The 14,472-nt window shown below is 38.3% G+C and overlaps 1 non-coding gene across 1 annotated transcript; it reads left to right on the forward strand.

Moving 5' to 3' along the window:
• Nucleotides 1–13,922: 13,922 nt before the first annotated feature.
• On the forward strand, nucleotides 13,923–14,029 carry LOC136231432 (small nucleolar RNA R71). The gene has a single exon (XR_010689818.1). It is a non-coding gene; the product is annotated as a small nucleolar RNA R71 (small nucleolar RNA).
• Nucleotides 14,030–14,472: the final 443 nt, after the last annotated feature.

A 14,472-nucleotide genomic window follows, 5' to 3' on the forward strand; every position in this document is an offset into this window, starting at 1 on the left:
ACCGAGGATAATCCACACTCAGCACCCGCTGATCAAGATACGGCCGCTGAGTCATTTCCTCAAGGGCTGACTAAAGGTAAAAGTGAACCAAATATTGTTTTCACTGACCAGTCTTCACCTGCAGAGATTGTTGAAACACAGGCAGCACAAGACATCAATCTACCCAAAGAGATAAGGATTCCAAGAGGGCACTCAGAGAGTGCAATCCTTGATGCCGCTGAGAATATCCTGATGACAAGAAACCAACTCAGGAGGTACCTCAGCAATGTAGCCTTCGTCTCAGTTCAGGAACCTAAGAACTTCGCTGATGCTGAGGAAGATGAATTCTGGATGAGCGCAATGCAAGAGGAACTTGACTAATTCAGAAGAAACGATGTATGGGAGCTAGTGCCACATCCAAAGAGTCAGAAGACCATTGGAACAAGATGGGTCTTCCGCAACAAGCTGGATGAGCAAGGAAACGTAGTCAGGAATAAAGCAAGGCTTGTAGCTCAGGGCTACAGTCAGCAAGAAGGTATTGACTACGGTGAGACCTTTGCCCCAGTGGCAATGCTAGAGGCTATTAGGATTTTATGTGCATATGCATCTTACATGAACTTTAAACTGTTTCAAATGGATGTTAAGAGTGCATTTCTTAATGGAGTTATAAACGAGGAAGTTTATGTTAATCAACCTCCAGGGTTTGAGGATCCTAAATTCCCAAACCACGTTTATAAGCTCAAAAAGGCTTTGTATGGCCTCAAGCAAGCATCACGTGCTTGGTATAAGAGGCTGACCAGTTTCCTGCTGACTAGAAACTACGTCAGGGGCAAAGCTGATACAACCTTATTCATTAAGAGAAAGGGTAAAGATACCCTGCTGGCTCAAATATATGTTGATGATATTATTTTCGGTGCTACTAATGAGTCAATGTGCAAGGAATTTAGCAAGCAAATGCAGACTGAGTTTGAAATGTCTATGATGGGAGAACTCAACTTCTTCCTTGGACTTCAAATCAAACAAGGAAAGAATGGCATCTTCATCAGTCAAGCTAAATATGCCAAGGAGATATTGAAGAAATATGATCTTGAAAATTGCAAGCCAATATCCACTCCTATGGGCACTGACACTGTCCTCTGCGCTGACGAGAATGGTAAGTCAGTAGACAGTAAATTGTATCGAGGTATGATAGGCTCTCTACTTTACTTAACAGCCAGTAGACCGGACATTCAGTTCTCAGTATGCTACTGTGCTAGATATCAATCTAACCCTAAGGAATCTCATTACATAGCTGTAAAAAGAATCCTTAGATATTTGCAAAGCTCAGTGAACGCAGGTTTATGGTATCCCAACACTCATGGCTTTACACTCGTTGGATACACTGACGCTGACTATGGTAGAGACAAGCTAGAATGGAAAAGCACCTCTAGAGGATGTCATTTCTTAGGAAGTTGTCTTGTATCCTGGTTCAGCAAGAAGCATGCGTCAGTAGCCTTGTCTACCACTAAAGCTGAGTACATTGCTGCTGGTCACTGTGTTGCTCAAGTCCTATGGATTAAGCAACAGCTTGAAGACTATGGTGTTCAAACAAAGACAATTGAGGTCAAATGCGACAACAAAAGTGCAATTGATCTATCAAAGAACCCAATTCAACATAGCAGAATGAAGCATGTCAGCATAAGGCATCACTTCATTAGAGACCATATACTCAAGGGTGAGATAAAGCTGACCTACGTCCCAACGGATGAGCAGCTTGCGGATATCTTCACAAAGCCACTGGCTCGTGAACAGTTCAGCATACTGAGAGAAGCCATTGGTATGTTTAATCCTCTTCAGTAAATTCCTGTTCTAAAAAGAAAATTTATGCTGAGTGAATTACTATGCTGAATGATTTATGCAAATGCATGCTAAGTGATTGTTAAGCTGAGTACTTAACGCAAAATACATATCAATACTGAGTAAATGTGCACACCAAGTAGTAATCTCAAACTGAGAAATCATCCTTTCATATACTACTGACCACTCAGAATATAAAACGCTTAGTATTCTAAACGCTGAGTGTTAGATCCGTTGCATTAAATGCAAAAGCACGCGAATAGCCACCTAGGATGACGTATGCGCCGAATGTGTCATAAAAGCCAGGATCTTTGTCGGTTGATAATCTCAAGGCAAAACTGACACATGGATTCGATAAGATCCACACTTCACCGCTATAAATAATGGGTAAATCCCCATTTTTATTTTCTTTACACTTACCGAATTCTTTGGCAAAGCATTCTCTCTCTAAAAACCCTCAAAGCTTCCAATCCTTTTCTGAAACAATGACTAGAGTTTCCGTCAACATCTCCGGTACCGGTCACCCTAAGACCAGATCCGATGAACCCTCCAGGCAAACTACTGTGCCTGAAATTACCAAGGTCACTACGCCGAGCAAAGGCAAAGCTGACCAAGCTGCCCCATCCAAAGGAAAGCCGACCAAGGCAAGAACCTATACCAAGGTATTTGAAGATATTAGCGAATGGAAATTAGACTTCTCACGATGGGTTTCTGAGACCTTCGTGACATCTGAGCAACCCTTCTGCGAATGGATATCGCAAAATGGATGGACCGAGCTGTTCTGTATTAGGGATCACACCTATCCTGACCTAGTAAGGGAGTTCTACAACAACCTCCGAGTCGCTGATGATAACCAGGACTATCTAGCAACAGTAGTAAGGGGGAAAACGATTTTCATCAATCCCACATATTTGGCAAATTTGTTGAAGTTGAAAAATGAGGGAGCAAAACTGAGGAGAACTGGAGATCAGGATAACACTAACTACGAAGTTAACTTTTGCAAGCCCCCTGGTCATTCTGGAGAAATCTCAAGTACCTCAATGGGTCAGCACCAAAAGATGGCTCACTATTTGCTGACCTACTTTATTTATCCCAAGATTAACTGCACCACCTCAGCAACGAATTTTGAGCAATTCTTCATATGGCATATGCTGACGTACAAGCCGATCAATATGCCAGTATTCTTGATTGGTGGGTTCCTAAGGAGCACTGGAACTCTCAAGCTAGGATCACTCATCACCAGAATCCTCTTAGATCATCAAATTGATCTATCTCAGGAAACAAAGGCTAGAGGATCTGAGATTACTGCGGCTTCGGTGAGGGCTTTGAAGTTCAATCAGCCACTAAAGAAAGGAAAAGCTGCTGCTGAACAACAAGCTGAGGAAACAGCTCCAAAGCAAAGCAAAAGGACAAAGGCTCCAGCTGCCCGCAAGAGGAAAGCTGTTGGGACTCCTTCAAAGAAGGCTGAGCCTCAGGCCAAGAAGCCTAAGTCAGCTGCTGAACCAGGTCAGGAGAGACCTAAGTCAGCTGAGAAAAGGAGCAGGCAAGATGAGCCTGAAACAGAGGAAAGAACAGATGCTGATGAGCAGCCTCAAAAGAAGCAGAAATCTTCTACACTGACTCCTATTGATGCTATCCCTACTGACGTCGTTGTGCTTGGTGATTCTCACTACACACAGTGTCTAGGAACTGTAGCTGAGCATCAAGAAGATGAGGTGCATCTGGACAATCAGTGCATTGCACAAGTTGAGGAAGAGTTAGATGGCGATAGTGAAGAAGATGATGAAGAAGAAGAAGAAGCCAGTGGTCAGGATGATGCTGAGGACACAGAGGAGACAGCTAGTGAGGTTGGAGCTGAGCCAACAAATACTGAGTTGGCTGCTGGCAATGTACAAGAACAAGCTGACCAGCTTAATGCTGATCAAGAGGAAACTTCTCCCTCTCACTCAGGAGAGTCTATTCAAGCTGACACTCCTCCTCGCAGAAGAAGACTAGTTAAGGCAAGTCAGAAGTCAGTAATTGACATTCCTGTTCAACCACCAACTGTCCCTGACTTTGTTATTCAGAAGCCGACCCAAGACCCTTCTAAACTCAAGCTGAAATTTTTCAGAAAACAACCAACCACTACTCCAACGGCCTCCCTTGAAAAGCAAGCCTCTGTTTCTTCACCAAAGGAACACGCCGACTTGAATGCTTTCGCCAACTCAACAAGTCAAGTTGAGTCAATTCCTGTAAATGCTGTCAATCCAAGCATTGTGCTGACTCACAACATTCCTGCACCAGTCAGCACAGACAGCATTAGAATTACATCTTCTCCAATCAACACCTCTGCCGATCAATCAGTTCTACCTGAAACTCAAGTGCATATTGGAAACACACTTCTAGTCACTGACCACGTTATTCCTCTGACTCCTCTTCCAACCGGTCATACTGAGGAAACAAGACAAGTTAATGAAGGCTCTCTTAGCTACTTGCATGCCACCGAGTCTGGAAAAAGAATCATCGACTCGGTGCAAACACTAATCAAAGACCTTCATCAAACCACTCAACCTGCTGCTGGGTCTTCTACTGCCGAGACAACTCAGCTCTCCCATGTAACTCAGCTTCTCAACGAAGTTAAGGGATTCAAGGACTTGCTGAGTGTCATCGTTACCTTTCAAGCACAGCAAGCTAAGCAGGATTCCATCGCAAAGCTGGCTGAGATCCAGCTGACAATAGTTCAACATCTCAACGCTCTTCAAGAACAAGTTCAGACTTTGTCAGCTGCGAACACGCGCTATGCAACTTCTGATGAAGTCAAAATGCTTTTTGCTCAGCTTCACACCGATCAAATTAAAACCAACGAGCAAATGGTCTCCTATTCTCAGTGCTCAGTAGAGCAAATTGGTGAGGCCGTTCGATTGCTGAACTTAAACAAGAAAGAGATGGATACTGACGCTATGAAGCAAAATGAAATGTTGTCTATCACCAGACAAACCTTCAACCATATACGTCACACAAATATTCAGCGTCAATATTACGACACATCCTTATTGAAGACTTTTCATCAAGTCGTTGCTGGCCTGACCGACACACTTACCTGGATAGGTAAATCTCAAGCTTTCATAGTAAGCATGATCAGCGCTGCTGAACTCAATATACCCGCCGAGGTATTAGATGATGGAGTTGCAATTTTTGATGGTGTCAATGAAAGCGCCGATAGGCTTAAGGCGCTGTCCACAGAACTGACCAGAGCCGTCCTTACCGACGCCTTTAGGATTCCTCCTCCCGATGCTGACAAAACGGGGGAGAAAGAAGTAGCTAGAACATAGCATGAGCATAGTCAGTCTAAGCAAAATAAAAAGAAATAGAAGTAGGCTAGCTCAGTATATGCTATGTGTAGTCTCTATGTTTTTTCTTTTGTCTTTCATTGTATACGCTGACTACTTTTAGTAATATCAATACTTGCATCTTTTTATCCAAAAACTGAGTTATGAGTTATTATCTATGATGCTGAGTATTAAGTTATTATGTATCTTCAATTACATCAACTATGTTTAATGCTTATAAAACTTGTTGATTGTACCCAATGCTGATAACATGTTTGACATTGACTTGTATGTTTATATAACATTGTCTTATAAAACTCATTGAACAACAATTTACTCAGCGCCCTCTGAATGCTATAACTTCCGCTTAAACACTGAGTAAAATAGAATATGTTCCATGAGCTGACCTATATCTGAAAACTGACCTTAGACTTACTCGATTAAACCTTCAAATGTTTAGAGTAAAACTAAGTCAGTGGCTCAACCCTGACGGGGGAGTTTGCTAAGTCATATTAAGTCAACCATCATGGGGGAGCTCAATACTGAGTTCTTCGCTGAATAGTTTTGCCAACATCAAAATGGGGGAGTTTGTTGAAACACCTTTCCACATAATTTTGATTTGACAAAATTGTTTAAGTATAATTAAAAACATATTCTAAACACACTAAGTTTAAATGCTTTGATTTATTCTACTAATGTGTTTGTTCAATGTTGAGTTAAATTGTTTATAAGACACAAAGTTTAAAAGGCCCAAAGCCCAATTCGGAAGTCAAAGCCCAAGTCAAACAGATTAAGGCAACTCGGCCCGCGTATGTCAAAACGTTGTCGTTATGGACAAAACGCAGCTCAGCAGAAGAAGAATCTAGAAGACCTTCAGGGAACAACTTCGGGACGAAGCTGCTGAGTTGATTCGACAAACAGTACAAGACAGCAGCTGGCTAAGAAAAACTTCCAGACAAAGTGTTTCCACTTTGGGTAAAGTTCAGAAGACACAGTATGCTGTCTAGTTGACATTACCATAAATGGAGAGACACTCTGCCGAGCTGACCAAAAGCTGACCGAGGACAGAAGATACTCAAATCTGATTGGCCGAGAGCTTTGGGCAAGTCAGGATGACAACGACAGGAAGCCGTTTCCCTCCAACGGTTATTTCGAAATTCGAAATGACCGACACCTCAGACGTCTCTATAAATAGTGCCATCAGTTGCTTCATTCAATACAGAACTTGATCAAGCCATTACGCTGACCAAATTTCTACGCAAAGTTCTGCAAGCAAAAAGCAAAGCAATCTTACACTAAATTTCATATCTTTTGTGTAAAAGTCTAGAGTGATTATTCAATCATCTAAGGTGTCTTAGCAATCATTGTTTAGGACAAACACTTATCATTTCTAGAGATTAGAAAGGAGAGGCTGAGTACTCAGTTATAGTACTCAGCGAGAGATTAGGATTGAGTAGAGGTATAGAGGAAGGTACTCTTGTTATATTCAGTTGCTAAGATTGTAAAAGGTTTGATGCTCTACCGTTAAAGAGCTCAGTAGAGAATTCGAAATCTCGGAACGTGTTCCGGGGACAGGACGTAGGCTTGGAGGCCGAACCTGGATAAATCTGCTGAGTAACATATTTCTAACCTTAAACTCCTTTATATATTTATTGCTTGCTTAAACAAAATCTGACCAAGTAAAGAGGTCAAGCTGAGTTGTGCGCATTGAATATCTGAGCTCAGGAATAGACTCCAAGTGCTATCTCCTGACTCAAGTAAAGAAACTGACCTAGTCACTAGTTGACTAAGCCAGTATCTTGCTATTCACTCAGTGCCGCTGTCCAAACCTTTTTCTCACGAAAAAGAAGTCTGCCCTAGCTTAAAATTTTTAAAGAGTTCCTAACCCCCCCATTGGAACTATTACTAGCATTGAAGTAATAGAAAATTAAATATGTTCACTATTATTACATTGGACACTTTTAATGTTTTAGCGAACACGCCGTCAAACACTTTTAAAAGTATCAAACGTGATAATAGGAAACACATTTAATTTACTATTATTTCAATGCTAGTTTCTAAAAAATTATAATATTTTTACAGTTTTAACACGTCGACAGTGTGTTCGCTAAAACATTAAAACTTAAAAGTGTGCAATGTGAAAAAAGTAAACATATTTAATTTTCTATTAATTCAATGTTAGTTTCTAAAAAATGAAAATGATAACATTTTTACAGTTTTAACGCGTTGGAGGTTAAAAAATTTTTGCCCAGCCCTGACGGGCTGGACTTTAAAAATTCATCGTTAACCCTACGACTAAAATTAGCCCCCTAAAATCTAAATTCCTAGCTCCGATAACACATAGTTTGCATGGTTTTGACCGTCGCGCTTTCATAGAGAGAGTACTAGGTGTGGCTAGTGTAAGTTATGCAAATTTATGTTGGGGCTTTTTGCAAAAACATGCTTACAACCAGACGCCTCGATGGAAAAGTTATGTTGGTATCCGGTTAATCAGAAATGCTCACCTACACCTTAATGGCCAAATGAATTTAGTCATTAACCGTTAGATATAGGCTTATTAAATCTAAGTTGTATGATACTTTCAATCTTCACATATGAATCTAATAAGTCTAGATCTAACGGTGAATGAGCAAATACTACATGGTCATTAAGGTCCATGTGATCAAAACCGTCCAATTAATAGACTCGTCATTCTTATTATATTTTCATTCACGTGTAAGATTTGAAGAAATTCTATTATACTTCCGGTGTAATACACTCGTCCAATCAAATAATGTCACTTGTACATATTTATTTGTTAATACCAATCATCTCTCACGAATTGGTATTCATTCCTCTTTTAATTGGTCAGATGTATTACACCCGGTGTATAGCGTAAGATTTTATAGATATTAGTCAAAGTGATTTATTAAAATATATGGTATAATTGAGTTATTTATTTACACAGAATAAAATTTAATAACTGTGATGTAAATTTAATTGATTGTGTGTGCTTTTAACATGTTAATTAGAAGTTAAATGTTGGTGCTAGGAGGCAAAAAGTATTCAAAAGAAAAAAAAAATCATGTGATGTGAATGAGTTAAATTAAATTATAGTTGAGTGGTATGAAAGGAAAGTGAGAAAAAATTAGGAAACAGTGAGGGAGATGGGACCCATTAAATTGTCTTTGGATCTGGAAACATTAGTGTTACTCAAATTTAATTTTCATAACATAAACATACACTTTAACATGTCACATAATATGACATTAACATATGGTCTCATTTGGGAAGATAAAATGTAATGTGATGAAATGGGAAGGAAAGGAATGGGGTTGGCACGTGATGAATGTGATAGGACGGTGATGATTTCACGTGACTTGTAACTGCCAAGCCAACTTTCAGGTGGTGGTGGTGGTGGTGGCGGTGACCGTTAGGGGAGGTGGCATTTATTGTTATGGTTGATGCTGTTTTTTATTTTATTTTACTAATTATGATATGACATGTATGATTCTGCTTTTTTTCTAATTATGTTTTAGAGAGGTGTAAGTAAGACTGATTAATTAAAAGAAAATTATAATCATTGAGATTAGAGGTTGAATGCTCTTTGTTTCTAGCTCATCCTATCATTATTTTGCAACCAACTCTTTTATTATATTTTTATTAATCATTTCTTATTCTAGTTGAGAATTCATTATTTGGTTTATCTAGAAAATATGCTTCATCTATTAATAGACTAAAATTCATATTGGGGTAACGAAAAAGAATCTATAAAGGGAAACAATGAGAAATGAAATAAATGACTAATTTCTTCATATGTAATATCAGTTAGTTTTTTTTGTGTGTGCAATTATTCCATTTTCATTATCAAATTTTTTTCAACCTAAATAATTATTTAGAACTTGTTTCAAATAATCAATCTGTTTTTTAATTAAATTTCTTTTCATTGTGATAAACAAAATTCAAAATATCACTTCTTGGCAAGTTCAATACCAATACAAGCACCACCAGGAAAGGCTTGAATTATGCAGGGATCCGAAACAAATTGATTAAAAAGAGAAAAAATTATAAAATTGGATCCAATGAAAGACTCATTTATATATTTAATTTAACCTATTTACTCAACCTACTACATATCTAGACTATATTTGTGTGACTTTTCCAAAATACTCTTACCTTTTCATCTTCCCCTTTCTCATAATGGTTACGCGAATAGTTAATCTTCCCCAAATAATTTCCAAACGTTTGATCTTCCTCTCTTCCTTTAAATTTCACGAAATCTGCATCATTTCTCCATATCACCATGTATTTCTCTTCTTCCTCTCTTCATCTCTTGATTCTTCATCTTCCTAATCCTAATCCTAGAAAATGAAACCATGGTTTTTCATCTTCCTGTTTCTGCTTGTTCCTTAGTTTGTTTCTTCTTGTGACCATCGAAGAAATGGTTATTCTACGTTATATTCATCATTTTTCCCAGTTTATCATATTGTTATTGTCGATTTTAAGGGTGAAAGGCGTGAAAAATATAAGTATCTACTGTTTTCTCTGCGTTTTTTTTCCAGAAAATCACTTCGCGTAGTCGATGATCTCGCGAAGATCTGCGATGAGAAAGAGCCTGAAACGTGGCGATCTACTTAGCGAATCGATTATTTCACGAAGTCTGCAAGTAGAAAAGTTCATGATTTTTCACTCGCAGACTTCGTGAAAGCATCAATATGCGACATAGATCGTCACATTTCAGACTTCGCGAAAGCATTGATTCGCTAAGTAAAATCATCCTCTTCCCTACTCATTTATATTCACATGCTTCGCTAATCCTCATTTCGTGAAGCCAAGTCATCCTTTTTTTGTCTTACACGATTAATTTTTTCTGAAGGTGGTTGAATACATAACATCCCTTTCTAGAAGGCGGCATACTGGGGTGTAAGGGAGATGACTTTCCTTCCTGTATAAGGAGAAATTTCCCTCAAGAGTAGCCACATTTACTTTAAAATGATTGGTTAAGAGAGATTGTGTCAATCTTGGTGTGCACCATGGGAAACGTCCATCCCAAAAATTCTGGACTTCCATTTATCATCCCAAAAAGTATGGACTTCCAGTACGGGGAGAAATTTCCGTCCAGATTTTTCACGTTCACTTTGAAGTGATTTGTTAGGAGTTTATTGTGGCAATCTTGTTGTAAATTTTGATAATGTTATGATTTTAATGTTGTTATTGTGGCAATCTTGTTGTACATTTTGATAATATTATGATTTTAATGGTAGAATCCCTTGTTGTTTGACCTTTTTTTGTTATATACCACTTCGCGAATACTCTTAAAAACACGTCCAGATTTCACATATGTGGATTAAAATCATCAACTAAACCAAACATTAGCTTCACATACGTCGCGAAAGCATCGATTCGCGAAGTTAGACGAGAGGGGGACGGCCGCACCGTAAAATTACAAACATATTGAGAGTATTTTGGGAAAGTTGTACAAACATAGTCTAGATATGTAGTAGGTTGAGTAAATGAGTTAAATATGTAAATGGATCTCCCATTTAACCCAATTTTATAATTTTCCCTTAAAAAAATGATCAGAGGCTGGAATTATGTAAGGATTCGAATATAAATGGTTAAGAGTAATGAAAATCCGAAAACGAATTTAATTTAGAAAAATTTAATACAATACATGATGTAAGAAGACATGCTTTTTTAGTATTTTATGGAAAACAAAGTTGGATTAGTAATAAATTCAAGAACCCTTCTGATAATTCTTCAAAGAATTGAAAAAAAAAATTGTAGTTCACCTTATAGAAAGGGATGGAACAAAAGAGCAAATGAGATTGAGACAATGGTGAGCATAGTGGAAATGTTAAAAAAGGAACATCCCTGCCTTTGCATTGTGTCTTAATTGTCGCCAGAGGTCATGACGCACACCCTAGACCTGCGTCCGGGTGCGGAACTAGTGATGCAAGAAAAGGAGAAATCATGCACCTAAGAGGCAACAGGTCCTCAAGGCGGGGCTTGATAAGTTGATTAGTTGCGGATAGATTGAGGTAATAAACTATGTCATATGGCTATCTAATATGGTGCCTGAGAAAAAGGTCAACGACAAATGGTGGATGTGTGTTGACTTTACTGTTCTTAATAAAGCTTATCTGAAGGACTCATATCCCATACCTTGCATCAATATGTCAGTAGACTCTAAGATTGGGTACGTTGTTTACTCCATGTTGGATGCGGCAACTAGATATCATCAGATCCAGTTGGCTAAAGAAGATAAGGAGAAAACAAGCTTCATCACCCCGAAAGGAACATACTTCTATAGGGTAATGCCTTTTGGTCTAAAAATGTAGGTGAAACTTATCAATGATTGGTAAATAAAATCTTCAATGACCTAGTTAGAGATAAAATCAAGATCTATATGCACGATGTGATCATCAAAAGAAAAATCATCGAGGAGAATGCTTCAGACCTAGAAACAGTTTTTCGGATGTTAAAAGAATATAAACTCAAACCCAATCCTAAAAAATGCACCTTCAATATGAGCTCCAGCAACTTCCTAGGTTTATGATCTCATAAAGGGGGATAGAAGAGAATCCTGACAAAATTAAGGCAATCATCAGCATGGCTTCCCCCAAGAAGATCAATGACGTTTAGAAGCTCAATGACAAGATGAATGCTTTAGGGCGTTTCATCTCTTGCTCAGCCAAATTATACATGGCTTTCTAAAAGAGTCTGAAGGGAGCTAATAATTGTAACTGGATGCTCGAGTGCCAAACATCTTTTGAAAATTTAAAAGAGCTTATATCTTCACCTCCCCTTTTGAGTCGACCAATTTCGGGGGAAACACTATACCTCTATATCAGCATCATCGAAGCACATGTGGGGATTGTCTTGATAAGTTAAGAAGGAACAGAGCAATTTTGAGTTTATCATGTCAACTGAGTGCTCATAAATGTGGAAACAAGGTATCTGAAATTGGAAAAGCTAACCTATAGGGTATTCATTACTACCCAAAAGTTGTGGCACTACTTTCAAAGTCATTCGTAATAGCGCAAACATATACGCCACTAAAGAATGTACTTTAGTGCCTATAAACATCGGGTAGGTTAGTTGAGTGGGCTATGCGCTTAACAAAGTTTGACATTAAATTTGAGCATTGAAAACCCTTCAAAGCTCAATTATTGGAAGATTTCTTGGTAGAGATCCTAGAGGCTGAATCATAAGCTCAAGCAGCATCGGATGTGTGGGAAATTTTCATTGATGGCAGCTCAAAAAAAGATGGGGCAAGAATAGACGTATACGTCAAAGGCCCAGATAAAATCACCCTTCATTGATCAATACGTATTCACTCCATAGCCTTCCAAACTTCTAACAATGCTGTAAAATACAAAGCCATGTTGCAAGGACTTGGAAACCTAAACATTATAAAGCTAAACATGGCAGTCTTTAAGAGTGATTCCAAACTCGTGGCCGGCCAACTATCAAGCAGCTACGAGGCTAAAGACCCCACGATGAAGAAATGTTTGGGGCTTGATGTCTTCTTCTAAACCTAATTTTTCAAAAATAGACAATGGCATCAAGTTTATACTAGCTCCTAAATCACAAAGACAACTTGGGAATTCCATATTTCCCAATGTACACGGAATGGTAAAGCATCCGGGATCTTTGAGTTTAGTAGGTAATTTGCTTGATACTATCGAACTACATTCTTCAGAAAGAGAAATGGATGAAATTCCTTCCCAACTAATCTTTTTTGAAATTAAATCTTTCAAGAATTTTCCATAGTTAGGGATTTGCGTAATCGCATCCATGAATGTTAAATTTATATGTAAATTTTTAAGTTTGTCCAAAAATGATAACAGTTGTTTATCATGGTCCTTATTTCGGACCCTGTGTGGAAAAGGTGGCTTTGGTACAAAGGGTTTCGGATTAGAGTCAATTGGTGTATCTTTTTGTTTTAATGTATCTTCTTTGGATTTTGGTAAATCATTTCCAGGTAAAGTTGAAATTCCGGGCATTTCCGGACCTAAATAGTTTTTCCCCGAACGAAGAGTGATAGCCTTAACATGCTCTTTCGGATTTTCTTCCGTTTGGCTGGGAAGACTTCCCTCTTTGCGGGATGGAATTGATTTAGCAAGTTGTCCAATTTGAACCTCCAAATTATGGATGCTAGATGATTGGTTTTTGATAAGCTGATCGAATTTATTTTCGATCCGTTTAAAACCATCGTCTTGATTACTTACCTTTCCATTCATAGCATCTATAAATTTGTCGATTTTTGAAGATAAAGTGCTAATCGTATCTCTTGTTTGATTTTGATAATTGTTTATACGATATTGATTAGCATTTGCATTATTATTATTATTACCATCTTTCCAGTTAAAGTTAGGATGATTTCTCCATCCAGGATTATAAGTATTAGAATAAGGATTAGTAGTTTGGTTTTGTCCTTGGAAAAAATTTACCTGTTCTATCTCATTCATACCTTCGTAGTCAATGTCTCTCTGGATCGGATCATTAGGATCGCATGGTGCCATAAATTTATCAATTTTGTGCGATAAGGCAGAAAATTGGGCTTGTAACATTGCTACAGGATCAAGATTCATTATACCTTTAACCGATGATGTACATGAGGATGATGGTTTCGCCGTTGGTATATGTCCATGCTCTGCGGGCCACATACTGCTGTTGATTGCCATTTCCTCCAAAAGTTCTCTTGCTTGGGCGGACGTCTTCTTCATAAATAACCCTCCAGACATAGCATCTAATGAACCTCTAGTCGTAGGATTTAATCCATTATAGAATGTCTGCATTAAAAGTGCATCTGGCAATTGGTGGTGTGGGCATAAATGTTGAAGTTCTTTAAAACGTTCCCAAGCTTCATAAAGAGTTTCATTATCATTTTGTGTAAAAGATGTCAACTCTTTGATGACTCTTGCGGTTTTTGCTAAAGGAAAATATTTTTGTAAAAATGCTTGGGCTAATTGGTCCCAAGTTTCAAATGTTGTAGCAGGCATAGAAGTTATCCAAATTTTTGCCTTATCCTTCAAAGTGAAAGGAAAGAGGCGAAGTTTGATTGCTTCGGCTGTTACATCAGTAATTTTAAAAGTGTCACAAATTTCTAAGAAATTTGTCAAATGTGCATTAGGGTTTTCATTAGGCAATCCGTAAAACGTTACGTTGTTTTGCAACATATTAAGCAAAGCAGGATTAATTTCAAATTGATTTGCGTTTATACGGGGTCTAACTACACTATTAGTTACACCGGCCATTCCTGGCCTAGCGTAATCCATAAGTGTCGGTGGATCGGCCATAATTTCTGGCTGGTCTACTTTTGTTTTTAAGGGTGTTTTGTCTTTTTTGTTGTTTTTCTTGTTTT

Source organism: Euphorbia lathyris, chromosome 5, assembly GCF_963576675.1.
Source record: "Euphorbia lathyris chromosome 5, ddEupLath1.1, whole genome shotgun sequence".
Classification (NCBI taxonomy): domain Eukaryota; kingdom Viridiplantae; phylum Streptophyta; class Magnoliopsida; order Malpighiales; family Euphorbiaceae; genus Euphorbia; species Euphorbia lathyris.